Source organism: Acartia tonsa, chromosome 3 (assembly GCF_053477335.1).
Source record: "Acartia tonsa isolate MP-2025a chromosome 3, ASM5347733v1, whole genome shotgun sequence".
Classification (NCBI taxonomy): domain Eukaryota; kingdom Metazoa; phylum Arthropoda; class Copepoda; order Calanoida; family Acartiidae; genus Acartia; species Acartia tonsa.
The window spans coordinates 58,855,533-58,860,990 of NC_137262.1; the positions used below are offsets into that span (position 1 = coordinate 58,855,533).

The window sequence follows — 5,458 nt, forward strand, 5'->3', positions numbered from 1 at the left end:
GGCAATTTAGTCTGTTCATGGGCCTATCATTGGTCATTTATTTTGTATGACGTAATCTTTTTATATAAGAGCTTTCATAATTTACCATACTAGTACATTTGTGGTAGCGCATCCCACTCCATAATTGTGACATTTTATTTTGTCAACTGCTTTTCAGTTATCAATAGGAGATCTATAGTAAAAGGACTGTTAATACGTGGAAATCTTTTGATTTTAAAAATTCTTTTTTTATAATTTCATTTGCTAAATATGCATAAATATTGTATTTAAGATTTATATTACCTTCTTCACGAAAGAGTTTATAATCTTATAAATAAATGTTGCGCTACCTACCTTTGTAAAAAATAATTCTTGTATAGAATGAGAATGGAGGAGCCAGCGTTTGCAAGAAGCGAGGTATCAGACATAAGACACTCATTGGAATCAAATATTCAGAGGACCCTAGCCTCCAGGCTGGGCAGGGCTAGTCAGGAATTTTCGGATTTTCAAATAGGTAATCACATAAAAAAATAATAAAGTTTATCTGTAATTATATTATTAGCACATGTATAAATATACCAGAAGGACTATGATTTCTATGATTTCTATGATTTCTATGATTGTTAAAATGTTCGTTCTTACTTTTTTCATTAATTCTAAAACCAAATACAGCTAACGTTATAAAAATACAAATAAGATACTTATCAAAAAAGATCATTCAATGTTTAAATGTTTTTATTGGGTAATAGTTATTTCTCGCATAGTATTATAAACAGCTTTTAATCTTATGATTGTACATTTTTATATTCGTAGAAAGCTGGATATGATACGATGCTAGACATACTTTTTTTCGTATCATATATAATGTTCTTTTTTTCCCACAAAATTGCAGCTTTTCATTGGTGCGCTATTCATGGATTTAAACATTTATTTTTAATAGAAAAATTAAGCAGCGACGAAGGAGAACAAGAACAAAAGTTTGCTAGACTCAGAGTGGCTGCTCCTCGAGCTAAACAAAATATTCATTCATTTTCTTCATTCAATTCAGGTAGTTTTTCTTTTATTAAGAAATCTAAGGGAAAAACGAAGGCCGATAAATTGATGCACATATCCAAATATAATGCCCAAATTAATTGTGTAAAATTTTATATACTGCTAGTTTGAACCAACAAATAAATATTTGATTAAAGTACAAGCCAACGCATAAGAGAACGTGTTTATAAACTTTTGGTCTCAGTGTAAAATACAGTTCAATATCCCCTCCCTCTCTGGTTAATTAATCTTTAAATTTCTTATTTAATTTGTCTGCTTACCAACTAAATATATAATTCAGGGCTCGGCAGCCGAGCAAAAGCCTCAAATTTAAAATATCAATAAGATGGATTGTTTGTTATGGAAAAGGTTTAGACACCAAGCTGAATTTTAAAGTTATAATATGTCGATTTCACCGAGGCTTAAACGCGGATGCCGAGCCCTGACATTCATCAATGATACCTTTTATATTTTTAGGAACAACCCACGGTGGCTTGGTAACTACTGACATAAAATCATTCCAAATAACCCCAAAGAAGCCTCATCCACAGTTTACAAATCTAAATCCTGCCCTACCTCCATCAACCTTAAGAGATACAACCTTTCATAGCCAGGAAAGTTTATTACTTAAATACTTATATTGTGGCCTTTTAGTTGCACATTACAATTAAGGACTGTCCATTCTCTAATTAATAACTGTAACATTCTTGTTAATTGATGGATTTTAGTATTTTACAAAGTAATAATTAGAATATAGTAATTGGCCCCTAGCATTTAGGAGCTCTGTATTCGAAGAAAATTAGCAAAAGCTATCCCAAAAGACCAATATTTAAAAAACAAATAGCCTAAAACCATCCTGTATTCTGTAAGATGTTGCCCTAAAATGGAATAATCAAATGGACCCGTAGTTTTAACATACTGACTAAAAAACCTTACTGCTTTACACCATAGGATTAAAAATTTAATTATTTTTTTCATATATTTAGATTAACCGAGAGTCAAGTAGATTTTCCCCAACCCCACGTCCACACAATGTGCCAGGACCTACAATAAGAAACAGAATAATATCTCCTGCCCTACGTCCACGATCCCGAGCAAACAGTTTTGTGACAAAACAGCTCAGTGTTAGCAAAACTGCGCCTGTTAATTTGCCGGTGACCCTTCCACAAAGACCCAATTTACCAACAATTAATAGTCCCGTTGAAAATAATCCTGAAACTTTTATGGTGTTTAGCAATAAAGAACTTACGCTACCGCCTCTGCCAAAGGTGAATCTAAATCTGCCAAACGGCAATGTGCCTGATGTAAACGTTGCCGTGCAACCAAATCCAAACAGAAATTTTGCTGTTTTTACTAATCTAGCCGGTAGCCTTCCCGATAGGCCTGTACCGGCGGCAACTGAACGTCCTGTTTTGCCACCTGTCAAAAGGCCTCTAATTGGCCCCCAACTACCTGCAGAGCCCAGGGAGTCACAAGAGCCAAGAATCCTACCCCAACCTGTCCTGCCCAATCCTGTAGATCTAAGTGTTCCCTCTCAAAGTTTCAAACTTGAAGATGACAATAATAATCTAAATGTTGGAAGAAACGAAAATACAATTGATCTCTTTGATTTATCAAACATTGATATTGACAAGTTGCCAGGTAAAAACATACCCCCACCACCACCTCCACGGCCGGCAGGTATACCTGAATTCCTGCAGCCAGTACCAGCAGTACCTGGACGCCAGCCACCGCCACGTCCAGATGTCCCACCACCATCCTTTAGTCCATCAAGCGATTTGACAAGTGAGGAAGTAAAAGATTTAGAAAATGATTTAGTGATAAGCCTGCTTGACAGAGCCCTGCCTGCAAATCCTAACCTTCCAGTGAGGCCTCCGGCTCCAACAACATCCAGACAATCAGCTGTTGATACCAGGAACAATACTCTAATATTTTCTGCCCTAATGTTCATTATGTTAACTCTTTTACAATTACTTGCTATTTATTTTACCTGTAAAAAATCCAGAATTGTTTATTTTTGTTAAATACTCATTTTTAGAGAAATATAAATTAATAATTTATATTTCTTGTTTCCTTTAATGGTCTGAAGTATAAATAGGTCTTTAATAATAAATGGCATCAAAATACTGCATCTCTAGAAACCTATATTTTGTCTCTAACAATACCTCTTTCATTAGTTAACGAGATCTTTAGCTACAGACAGACATCCTATTAAGTTTGATTATTTTTTGTATTTATGGGAAAGAAAATAAAGTTACTGTCTATAGAACTCTGTTACCCGCTGCTAGAGCCAGAGCTAACCTTCCAACCCAACAATTAATACAAGAAGACGGGACAATTATTGATTTAACACAACAAGACGAATCACAAAATGAACTTGTACCCAGGAAAAGATTATTTACATAAACATTTATCAATACCAGAGTAAATATTGGTCAGTATTTTCCTCCAGAAGGAGGAGAGTGGATGGAGTAAAAGGGTTGGAAAGGGGGTATCGTTACATCAGCCAGCTGAAAAGACCATTTCATTAGAGCAGGCTAATATATGGGGCAACATCCAAGTATTTATATATCCATTATTGTTATTATAAATTCTAAGTAAATAATTTTTATCTGAAGAGTTCCGAATATGGTGTTAGCTGCAGTACCAGCGGTTCCTGGCAGACCAAACTAACAACTGACAGACCAAATTCAAAATTATGTTTTGAACTATTTGCAAAAAAGACTTTATAAACAATATTGTATAGTGAAAATATTTTTTAACTGAAGCTTTAAAATGAACATAAAAAGCCCTCTAATTCTCATATAATGTACTAGCTGTGCTGAAATGTATAAAAATAATGATTATAATGTATTTAATTCATTCTGATATTTAAAAATATATAATTTGAATACATATGTATATTTTTGTTTGTTGACATTTAAGATTTTTTTAGATATGTATGATAATAGACATAAAATATATACGTGGATAATATGACAGCGGAAAATTGTCGTCCAATTAGGTTGCTAACAATAACATGGAATTGATTTATTGGTCAGTTCGTTCACCCAGTAGGAGGGGAGGTGATTAAGCAGAGGGGGTGGATGGGGAATATCGTTATTTTAGCCCGCTAAGAGATTCACTTTATTAGAGAACATGAAATTCTGGCGTGACATCCAAGTTATAATATTTCCATTTGTAAAATGTTAATATATTGAAACAAAAAAAAAATAGCAGACTAACTTATTTTCAAAATAAAAGTAGCTTGCCGAAATGATTACTTTCTCGTTAAATACGTAACCAGTGGATTTATTATTATTTGGATCTTACATCAGATTTTCGATAACGATTCATCCCTTCCCCTCCTACTGGATGAACGATCTGACCAATAAATGACGGAAAATTGCATCATAATTTGACGACAAATATTCCCGTCATAATATCCACATATGTTCTATATCCATTACGCAAACACTTTATTTTTAGCGATAGTTGCCGATTAAAAGGAGATGCGCTATAAATATTAATAAAAATTGCTGTTTAGAAAGGAGGAATTAAATATATAAATCACAAATAAACAAATATAAAATGACATTGATGTAGGAAAGGTATTTAAAGCGAATCAAAATAGATCACATAATATAAAGCAAAGCTACTCTTATAATTGAAAGGATTTGAAGTCCACAGATTATATTAGACGCTCGGCTTACTAAGCCACAACAAAACAGATCAAACAAACTGCGTTTTAAAGGCGCGGTTACTTTAGGGTTCAGCAACCGCGCGTCAGCCACGACTAAGCCTTAAATAGAAACCCGTTCGGATGCTTTAATATCTTTTAAAAATGTATGTATTGCCATATTTTGGCCAGGTTTGGTCGCGCGGCTGTCAAGCCATGGTTAGTAAACAAACCAAAAAGATTTTAAAGAGAAAACATATATTTGTAAATTTCAGTCTTTTGATAATGTTATATATTGTTCTATTGATTTAGAAATGAAAACATAAATATATATATGAACATCAATTAGAGTAGATATTATAGACATTAAAATAACATATAAATAGACACTTAAAAGGATATGTCACATTTAACACATAAAGATTAAATAATTTAACTTAAATTGTATACTTATATATAAAGATTAATATTTTAAATTTATATAGAAACATTTAGTAAAATCTGTTTATTTTGTAGCGGTTTCCCTCAAAGTAGAGCAAGCGGTTTTTTTCTTTAGGTCCTATAGGTTAGGTTATTATGGGTAAGGGGTAGCCCCGCAGGGCTAGGTCTGCCCCCCTTCCCTAAGAGATTAAGCATATTAAAATACTAACCCCACCCCCAATATTCAATTCAAAATAAAAAAGTCACTTTAAAGGAAATTTCTGTAAAATAAATAAGTATAGGTATTTGTATATTTCTAATACTTTTTTGAGGTGGGGGGGGGGGGGGTGGTGGTTATTTATTTATGAG

General features: G+C 33.3%; 1 protein-coding gene across 1 annotated transcript in view; it reads left to right on the plus strand.

Annotated features, from left to right (window-relative positions):
- The window catches only part of LOC145314690 (uncharacterized), a 213,589-nt gene that overhangs the window by 161,620 nt on the left and 46,511 nt on the right, over positions 1-5,458 (plus strand). The gene's annotated exons all lie outside the window — the stretch shown is intronic.